The sequence below is a fragment of the Petaurus breviceps genome, unplaced genomic scaffold (genome assembly GCF_028583685.1).
Source record: "Petaurus breviceps papuanus isolate PSGF00001 unplaced genomic scaffold, PetGlider_PUasm1.0 90579, whole genome shotgun sequence".
Classification (NCBI taxonomy): domain Eukaryota; kingdom Metazoa; phylum Chordata; class Mammalia; order Diprotodontia; family Petauridae; genus Petaurus; species Petaurus breviceps.
The window spans coordinates 5,205,940-5,217,388 of record NW_027187278.1 but is presented as its reverse complement, the minus strand read 5'-3'; the positions used below and the strand labels follow the sequence as shown (position 1 = coordinate 5,217,388).

At 35.3% G+C, this 11,449-nt stretch overlaps 1 pseudogene; it reads left to right on the top strand.

The window, feature by feature from the left end:
• The first annotated feature begins 9,178 nt into the window (after positions 1-9,178).
• LOC138142424 (ubiquitin/ISG15-conjugating enzyme E2 L6 pseudogene) lies at positions 9,179-9,647 on the top strand (annotated as a pseudogene).
• Positions 9,648-11,449: the final 1,802 nt, after the last annotated feature.

Here is an 11,449-nt window from a genome sequence, read left to right as displayed (position 1 = left end):
TCTTTTTTTTGAGACAATCAGGGTTGAGTGACATGGCCAGACACACAAAGTTAGTAAATATTTGAGGTCAAGTTCAAACTCAAGTCCTTCTCAATATGAGGCCAGTGCTCTGTACTCTGTACCACCTACCTTTTCCCCCCACCCATGTCCTTAATGTTAAGAATTAAATGACATTCAAATATAATTTATATGAAACTTTTCATTGACTTGCTGCAATGTCATATGTGCATGTGTATATCATGTATATACATACATGCGTATATAGTTACAAATCATTACTCTTATTACAAAAGGTATTTCTGAATATTCCTTGTATTTCTGTTATTTTGAAATATCTTTAACGATAATTCTACTAACCTGGTGTAACCCTGAATTGAGACAATCGTCTGGTAACTCAGGCAAACACCTTATTTTCTAATTTAATCATCTAGCATTTCTGCTGAATGGCTAATGGTGGATTGGGAGATTCAAAGGATCTTGCCAATTCAATAGAACATTCCCTTAGTTTTTTAAATGGCTACTGTATTTACAATTCAGTATATGAATGACTTTTTTGTTTTAGGAACAAATCATATACATTGCCCTTCCCACCGTGTATCTCATCCCTTTGTTTGGCAGCAAGGGGTATTTGGATGTTACCGACACACAGAGGGATGGACTTGACATCATTCTGTAAAGAAATGATGGCCACAGAGAAAATGCCCTCTTCTTTTTGTCCTCATGCTTACGCATCGCTTGTATGCAGCACCTTGTTGCCTGTTATACGTTATATGTTACTTCTGCATAGATCTGGTCAGACCACTTTACTCAACACATCCCACTATTTCTTTTCTCAGTTGAGTGGAGTTCAAAATATATTATCTGGAAATCATAACACTTTATATTGTAGTCCTTCCAGCCTCATCTTGTGTTACTTCTCCCTCTTGCACATGTCAGCTGACCTGCGTTTAGCTCAGATGATCTGATGATATTCTTAAAATTTGCTCTTTCAGACACATTTTTAAAGTATTTTTTCTAACTCTATAAATTTTTGGTAGTTTGATTCATATGGCACTAAAGTAAATTAATTTAGGTAGAATTGGCCTTTGAATTATATTATTTCAGTCTTCCGATGAGCAACTGATATATTTTCAATAGTTTAGATCTGACTTTATTTGTGAGAAAAGTGTTTTGTAATTGTGTTCAGATAGTTCCTGGGTTAGTCTTGACAGGTAGACTAACACATATTTTATATTATCTGCAACTTAGTTTAAATTAAATTTTTCTTTCTAGCTCTTGTTGCTGGGCTTTGTTGGTAATATATATAGAAATGCTGATTATTTATTTGGTTTTATTAAATATCCTGCAGGTTTACTAAAATTTTTAATAGTTTCAAGTATATTTAGTTGATTCTCTAGGATTCTCTAAGCATACAATAATATCATCTGCTCAGAGTTATAGTTGTGTTTCCTTATTGCATTATGTAATAACTTCAATTTATTTTCTACTTATTGCTAAAGCTAATATTTCTAGTACAAATATTGAATAAAATGGTAGTAATGGGCATCCATTTTTCACTCCTGATCTTGTTAAGAATACTTCTAGTTTGTCCCCCATTAATGATAATGCTTGTTGATGGTGTTAGATAGATAGTGCTTATCACTTTAAGAAAAACTTCATCTATTCCTATTCTCTCTAGGGTTTTTAGTATGAATGACTGATGTATTATGTCAAAAGTTTTTTTCTACATCCATTGAGATAATCACATGATTTCTTTTACTGTTTATTGATATGATCAAATATGCTGATAATTTTTCTAATATTGATCCAGTCCTGCATTCCTGGCATAAATAACACCCCCATCATAGAGTACTATCCCAGTGATGAATTGCTGTAATCTCTCTGAAAATATTTTATTTATTTATTTTTCCATTGATATTCATGAGGAAAATTGGCCTATGATTTTCTTTCTCTGTTTTGACTCTTCCAGGTTTAGGTATCAGTACCATATTTGTGTAATAAAAGGAATTTGTTAGGACTCTACCCCTGTTTTTTTCCAAATTGTTTATATATCACTGGAATTAATTGTTCTTTCAGCATTTGGTAGAATTTGCTTATAAATCCATCTGACCAGGTGTGGCTAAGTGCTCCATTGAATAGAGCACCAGCCCTGGAGTCAGGAGGACCTGTGTTCAAATCTGACCTCAGACACTTAAGACAAAAACAAGTCATATGACATTGGGCAAGTCACTTAATGCCAACTGCATTACAAAAAGAATAAATAAATAATGTGCCTCCAGAAAAATAAATAAATTAATCTGGCCCTGGAATTTTTTTTTCCTAACGCACTGATGGCATATTCAATTTATTTTTCTAAAATGGAGTTATGTATTTTATCTTCATTTCTGTTAGTTTATGTAAATTATATTTTTGTACATATTCATCCATTTCATTTAATTGTCAGATTTATTGGCATACAATTGGGCAAATTTCCTCCTAATTATTGATTTAATTTCCTTTCAATTAGTGGCAAATTCACCCTTTTCATTTTTGATATTGGTTATTTGATTTTATTTTTTTTCTTTTTTAAATCAAATTAAGTTATTATTTTTTATATGACAAGCTGTTGGTTTTTTTAATTAGTTCAATATTTTTTTTATTTTCAATTTTATTAATCTCTCCTTTGAGTTTCAGAATTTTGAATTTGGTATTTTTTGGAGATTTTTAATTTTTTTAAACTCTTAGTTGCGTGCCCAATTCATCAATCTTCTCTTCCTCTATTTTATTCATGAAAGCATTTAGAGATAGAAAATTTCCCCTAAGAACTGCTTGACTGAATCATTAAGTTTTGGTATATTCTCTTATAATAATTTTTATCTGATGAAATTATTGATTGTTTCTATGATTTGTTGTTTGACTTACTCATGCTTTGTGATTAGATTATTCAGCTTCCAATTAGTACTTAATCCATCTTACCATGTTCCATTTACATATAATTTTTATTGCATCATCATCTGAAAAATGATGCATTTAATATTTCTGCCTTTCTACTTTTGATTGTGAAGTGTTAATGCCCTAATTGCATGGTCAATTGTGGGGTAGGTGCAATCAACCATTGAGAAAAAGTATATCCAGAGGTCTATCATATCTAACTTTTCTAAAAGTTGTATTTACCTCCTTAACTTCTTCATTATTTATTGTGTAGTTCTTTATCTAGTTATGAGAGGGGGAGGGGGAGGTCCCCCATTAGTATACTTTTGCTATCTATTTTTTTCCTGTAGCTCATGTAACTTCTCTTAGAATCTGGATGCTATTCCACTTGGTGCACAGATGTTTAGTACTGATATTACTTCATTATCTATGATACCCCATAGCAAGATATACTATCCTTCTTTATCTCTTTTAATAAAATCTATTTTGCTTTTTCTTTGTCTGAGATCAGCACTGCTCCTGTGCTTTTTTGTTTGTTTGATTTTATTTTTACTTCAGCTTAGGCATAATATATTCTGTTCCAGTATTTGGAACCTTTTACTCTGTGTGTATTTCCCTGCTTCAAATGTGTTTCTTGTAAACAAGATATTGTAAGATTCTGGTCTTTAATTCAATCTGCTATCTATTTCCATTTTATGGGCAATTTCATTACATTCCCATTTACAGCAATGATTGCTCACTGTGGCTTTCTCTCCATCTTAATTTTCCTTCAATTATATTTTTCTCTTGCCTTTAACCCTCTCCCTTATCACAAGTTTTGTTTCTGACCATCACCTATGTCAATATCCCTACTCATCTATCCATCACCCCTTTTCTTATTCCTTTTCAGCTCCTACTTCTGCCCTCCCTTTCATAGCCCCCCCCTTTCCTTTTGCCTTCCCTTTTTCCCTCCTACTTCCCTATAGGGTAAGATAAATTTTTATACCCTACTGAGTGCATATGTTATTCTCTCCCTGAGTCAAAAGCAATGAGAGTAAGGTTGAGACAATATTCACCTCCTCACTTCTTTCCCTATACTGTAAAAAGTTTTTTGCACCTCTTCATTTACAATTACCCTATTCTGCCTCTCCCTTTCCTCTTCTCCCAGTACAATACTTTTTTTCACCCCCCAGTTTTGTTTTTATATCATCACATAGAAGTCAACTTACACCCATACCCTATTTCTACATATAATCATTCTAACTCCCCTACAAGGAATAGAGTTTTCAATAGTTACACGCTTCATCTTGCCATGTATGGAAAGCAGTTTAATCTTATGAAATAACATTTTTTTCCTTTCCCATTTTCCTTTTTCTCTTAGATCTTCCATTTAAACATCAAATTTTCTATCCAGTTCTTGTGTTTTCATCATAAAAGTTTGAAAGGCCCTATTTCACTGAATGTCCATCTCCTCCCCTGAAGACTGAGGATTTTTCAGGTAGTTGATTCTTGGTTTTAATACAAGCACCTTTTCCTACCAGAATATCTTATTCCAAGACCTCCAGTCCTTTAATGTAGAAGCTGCAAAATCCTGTGTAATCCTGACTGTGACTCCATAATATCTGAATTATTTCTTTCTGACTCCTTACAGCATTTTCTCCTTGACCTTAAAATTCAGGAATTTGACTACAATATTCCTTGGAGTTTTCCTTTTTCTAACTTTTTCAGGAAGTGATTGGTGGATTCTTTTGATGACTATTTTGCTTTCTGGTTCTAGGATATCATGGCAGTTTTTCTTGATAATTTCTTAAAAGATCCTGTCTTTTTTTTAATTGTGGCTTCCAGGTATTCAGTGCTTCTTCAATTATATCTCCTGGATCTATTTTCCAAGTCAGTTATTTTGCAATGAGATATTTTAGTTTTTCTCCTAATTTATTTTTCATTCTTTTGATCTGCTTAACTGATTCTTAATGTCTCACTGAGTCATTATCTTCCATTTGGCCAATTTTAATTTTTAAGGAATTCTTATCTTTGGTTAGGTTTTGCATCTCCTTTTCCATTAGGCAATGCTGTTTTTTAAGAGTTGTTTTCTTCAGTCAATTATTGTGCTTCCTTTTCAAAGCTATTGACTCTTTTTCCTAATAATGCTCCTGTATGATTCTCATTTCTTTTCCCACTTTTTCTTCTACCTCTCCTATTTGATTTTTAAGATCCTTTTTCAGCTCTTCCAAGAAGACTTTTTGCACTTGAGGCAAATTCATATACTCCATTTAGACTTCACTCATAGGCATTTTGATCTTGTCCTTTTCTGAGTTTGTGTTTTGATCTTCCCTATTGCCATAGTATCTTCAATGGTCAGGGCTTTTTTTTTCTGTTTCTTATTAATTTTTCAACCTATTTCATGATTTTTCAAGATGACCTCTGCTGCTGGGGCACAGGGGCCCGAATCCAAGCTTCTTATGCTAAGGGCCGGCACCCTGGTCACTGACTTCCTACACAAGGGCCTCAGGTGCTTGAGGCTTGCCCATTGATTGCTCTGGGGTAGACCTGGCCAAGTCACACCTATTTTGTTGGGGTTCAGGGGCTCATAATTTGCCTTCTATGGTGGGGTTTGGGACCTCACTGCTGGCCTGCAGAGTCAGGATGGAAGGCCCTTTGGTGCTGATTTGTGTTATAGCTAAAAACCTTTTCTGACTTGCCTAGCCACTCTCTGCATTGGGCTGTGCTCCACTTTTTCCCATGTGAAACAGACCTTTCCTGAAATCCTTTTAAGTTATCTTAAATTTGGAAAATTATTTCACTGCATCTTTTTGTGAGTCCTTAACACTTCAGAATCCACTTAGACATTTGGTTTAACATTCGTTCCAGAGAAAATGGGGATAGCTCAGGCAGTTTCTCTGACTTTTCTCCACTATCTTGGCTCCCAAGTTTCTGTACATGTGCTTTCCTTGATAGAATGTAAGATCTTTGGGGCAGTGACCATTTTAAGTTTCTTCTTTTTATATCCCCAATATTACCAAATATTCTTTGTTAATCAGATGCTTAGAATCTCCTTCATATTATTGAATACATCATGCCAGTCACTGAATACTGAATGTGGGAAGAGCTTGCTGATATGTGAATGGGGTGATTTTGTATCTGTTATAGTCCACAAAGAATAATTCTTCAGACAAGAAAGGGTAAAATTCATCCCACTCTTTTCTATAAAAAATATAATTAGTACAATTTCACTGTCAGGATTATAGATGTTTCATAAATGGCCTCATATAGTGTCTAGGCCAATGAACATGTCAATAAGATATGTGATAGAATCCTGCCTCAGACTTTTTTTTAGGTTTATAATCCTAAGGATGACATTAACCCTCACTGAGACTTGGTTTCCTCATCTGTAAATGACATAATATATAAAACATTGATTGTGATTGGTGAGCTGGTATTGTTAATGTCTGAAAGAGTAACTTCTTTTGTCTTAATTTGATATAATAATAATAGCTAACATTAATATAGCACTTACTATGTGCTAAGCACCTTATAATTATTATCTCACAATGTGTTTGAATACAAAATAATGATTAAATATTATTTAATTCATTATAATGAAAATGTTTTCTTTTGTTGTTTTTTTTCCTTGCAAATCTCAGGGTCACACTGGTCAATCGACTTGCTTTTGAAGCAAAAAAATTGCTAACTTTTAAAAACAAATCTAATTCTTTTCAGGAGCCTTTGCATTTTGAAAGTAATTTTTAGATTCAACAATAACAAAAGAATATCAAATATCTATTAAGGGCAGATAACAGGTCTTGCTTATTTAGCCTAGATTCATGCACAGATGCAATTATTCACATACAAGACTTTTTATCTGGGAAATGAGTACATTACCATATAACAAAGGCACAATACCCATTATTCAAACAGAATAAACAGATAGATTTCATAGGAAATAATCTGGATATTTTACCCATTTTGTGATTTTAGGATTTCCTGAAAGACATAATAATTAAGGATATTGAGAGGATAAAAATTTCATCCAACAGCATTATCCTAATACAAAAAGTACCTAGTAATATTTGAAAAGACCCTGTGAACTTTGTTACATTTGTAAAACTGTTGGTTTCATGGACCCAAAATAGTAGCAATACAATTAATTGGAGTTGGCTAATGAGGATGACAAGTTTCTTTACATTATTTAAAATGTGAATAAGTCCTACAAAACGTTTTGTCTTTCAGTCAATTTAAATGCATTTGCCCTAGAAGCCCTGTTTAAAAAAAGTAATTACTTTAAACTATAACTTAGTTCTTATTTTTGTTAATGCATAGAATAAATCACAGCATGGTCCATGCTAAATAAATAGCTGAAAAGAAAAAAACAAGTGCATCTATAAACTCTGACTTCATTGTGATAGGTGAGTAATTCTGCTAAAACGGTATTTATAATCTGTACTGTGTCAAAGGCCAGCTTTGTTAACTGAGAACTTACATGACCCACCTTGATATATAGATATTATGGAGGTGATGGAGGTATCTTTTTAATAATCAGCAAAGTACAGAACTACACAAAGTTTTTAGGTTCTTGGAATCTTAAATTTTTGTCAGTTACTGAGTCAGTGCTGAGCATTTCAAAGAGTTGTGCTAATATATAACTATTTATTTAATAAAACGTGTCTTTACCTCACTTAGTTCTTTAAATTAATAACTCATTGGTTTCATTTGCTAAGGACTTGATTATATAAATTATTATATAATTAACAAGTTATTCCAATCTGAGAAAGATAGTAAAAATGGTATCTAAGCAGAGCTCAACAGGTTAAATCTAACAAGCTGAAATAAAATGTCATGGCATTTAGATGACAATGGATCTACCACCTAGTGCGCAACTTGTGTAAATGTCACATTCTGTTAGTACAGTGTACACTCTTTAAGGGCAATAGCTCTTTAAATTTTTGCTTTGATTCCCAACATTCAATACAGTGGTTGAATATAATATATACTTAAGAAATATTTGTTAAGTTAAATTGAATGCAAAGGGTTACTCTTGGGTTTAAACAATAAGCTACACAACTGTAGGATTGGGACACTTAGCTAGAAAGCAGTTCTTGTCATTTTAAGATACTCGATGAATTTCACAATACATTTTGGACACACATTCTCTAATATTATCTAAGAATATTCTAAAAGATTAGAAACCAAAATGAGACTGATCAAATATGAACCAACACTACTACTACTAGTAGTACTACTACTTCTACAGGATCTACTGCTATCACCCCTACCACTACCTTCTCTACCGATGCTACTATAACTACTATTATCAATACAACCAACAATCTTGCTATCACCACCAGTACTACTAATGCTACTTCTACTACCTCCACCAGCACTACTACTACCACTGCCACTACTACCGCTATAGTCACTACCATTACCAAAACTACTATTACTGTTACTATTACTATTACTACCACTGCTGCTTTTGATATCCCCCACCACAATTGCCATGATTATTACTATTAGTGCTCCCACTTCTGATATTGTTGTTGCTACTGCTATTGCCATCCTAACCCCCATAACCATCACTAGTACTACTGCTACTACAATTACTACTACCCCTCCTATTACCAGTACTACTAACACCATCACCACCACTACAACCACTACCACCATTAACACCACTATTACTACTGCTCCTCCTGTTACTATTATGCTACTACTCACCATCACTACTGCCACTAATCCTGCTACTGCTCCTGTTACTATTAATACTACTATCACTACTACCACTATCTAACTAGAACTTACATAGTGGTAACTATGTAATAGGCAATATGCTAAGTGATTATTCAATGTTTACAGCAACACTAAGAGGTAGGTGTTATTTATATCCACATTTTACACATAAGAAAACTGAGGTAAAGAGATTATGTGACTAGTCTTACTACTACTGCCATCACCACCAATATTACTACAACTACTAGGACTACAACGAGTTAATATTTCTTTAATACTTTTAACTTTATAAAATACAATATTCAAAACAGCAACTTTCACATTATTAATGGAATTATGATTTCTTGAGTGAGGGAGATTATCATTCTATGTTTTATGCTCAGTCAGATAGGCTTTAACAAATGTATAGATCAATTCTGAGCACCTTCAAAGATTCTTAAAGGTAATAAGAATTACTGCTCTTAGAATAGAAAGACAATGGCAAGGCCCTGCCCCCAGCCTCCGGTCCCCTCCCAGCCTCCTAGCCCCTTGGTCAGCTCGAAGTCCCCCGGCTGCATCCCCGGAGATGACAGCGACCAAGCGCGCTGCGAAGGAGCTGGAGGCACTGCAGGAAAATCTTCCGAGTTACCTTCAGGACTTGGGCAGTGAAAACTCCAATGTGCTCGTTCATATGGAAAGCGTTGCTTCTCCCGGACCAAGAGCCCTACAACCTTAGGGCTTTCAAGTTCAGAATCACCTTTCCACCTAACTACCCCTTCAGCCCTCCCCAGCTGAATTTCATAACCAAGATATATCACCCCAACATGGCTGAGAATGGGGAAGTGTGCCTACCACTTCTCAATAAGAATTGGACAGTCCCTACCAAAATGCATCAAGTGCTGGAGGCTCTCATCTCATTAGTGAACACTCCTAACCCAGATCTACCACTCCAGGCAAAGCTTTCTGACATGTACGTTCAGAACGCAGAACAGTTCATGAAGAACGCCAAGGAATTCACTCTCCAGTTTGGGGAAGATCGGCCTGCTAGGCAGTGATCGGTGTCTTCCCCCTTCCTCTACTTGACTTTTTCATTTGTCTGAATAATGGGTAGGGAAAAGTCTCTTGATTCTAGTTTGAAGGTCTGGGCCTGCTTAGGAAAATGGCCTGCAGGGGTCAGAAAGAAGATCTTAAAGGGTATAATGGGGACAGGGATGTACATTTAGTGTAGATGGTGTATGGGGAAAGTTTAAAACACTCAGCTGAATTCAGCTCTTCTGCTGTTGGGGAAGGTACATTTTGGATGCTTCATTTTCTCCTTTTTTGTTCTCCATTGGACTAATCAATTCTATAGCTCCAGAAGGTTGGCTGAAAAGTTGAGTTTTCCAATACCACTGCTGCTCTCTTGCCTTCATGCCCTTGATTATCCCCCATCCACAGAAAGGATTCTTCCCATCCCTCCTCTCTTCATCTCTTCTTCTCTTCCTTCAAGGCCCAGCACAGATGTCCTCCATTCCAGGAAGCCTGCCCTGACTTCTTCAAGTGAAAGTGAGCTCTCCTTTCTCCTGTTCCTGACAGTGTTTACCCAGATCTCTGTCTGTCAGTCCATCTTTCTTTCTGTCTCTCCCTTGTATCGCAATGCTTCCTGAAGTTGTGCCTTCTCCCTTCCCCAGTAGCAGGCTTCAAGGGAAACAGGTAATGTTAGGATCATAGTTTTAGAGATGAAATCAGCCTTAGAAGCCATTTTCTTCAATGCTATCATTTTACAGATGAAGAAACACAGGCCCAGGCAATGTGAAGGGAAGTGCCCACTGTTACACAGGTAGGAAGGAAGCAGGAGGAGCAAGATGATCTTTGGCAGATCTCTGGAAAGTCATGGGTGACCATCACAGAAGATAAGAGGATAGATAAGAGACTGATTGTGAACCCTCATGGTGAAGGGAGGAGGCCAAACGTTCTTGAAGCATTAGGCCCATACCCCATCCCCATGTCATATGTATATCCCCAGTTCTGGGCCTTATACCTTGTAAATGATTAAAAACCCTTTTTTGGAAAAAAAAAGAATAGAAAGACAAGAATGGTGAAGAGACTAGAAACTATAACATAATAGGATGAAATTAATTTGGTATTTTTAGGTTTTACAAATGCAGATGTGAATGTTCAGGGAAAATACAAAATTGTCTTAAGAAAAATTAAGGATTGTCATGAAAGCAAACAAACTCAATTCCATAAGAGAGGGTAAAAATAGGAAACAGTGATCAATAATAAGGAGGATTTTTTTTTCAAAATGAGGAAAGAAAAATTCTATGAGACCTATCCAAAAGTGAAACAGGAAAAGTAGAGATTGCATTAAGGGGTAATGTATATCACCACTATAGGTTAGATAGCCATTTGTTATGAATTTGTACATGCATATAATTTTAAAATAAAAGAATCCAGGATTTCAAAAGGACTTCACAGCTTTTCTAGCCCTAATAATATTTACTGTAGATAGAAGTCATATATTGAGTAAGTCTGAATTTAGATGACTTTTGAGGTTTCTTAAAACTCTGTCTAAATATTATTCTATGATTTATAATTTTAAATTAAAACAAACTAGTGACAGCTATTTTATCATTTCTCTCTCTCAATCCCTCGCTCCCTCCCTCTCTCTTCTCTCTCTCCCTCTCTCTCTCTCTCTCTCTCTCTCTCTCTCTCTCTCTCTCTGTCTGTCTGTCTCTCTCTCTCTCTGTCTCACTCTCTCTGTCTCTCTCTCTGTCTCTGTCTCTCTCTCTGTCTCTCTCTGTCTCTCTCTGTCTCTCTCTGTCTCTGTCTCTGTCTCTGTCTCTGTCTCTCTCTGTCTCTCTGTCTCTCTCTCTCT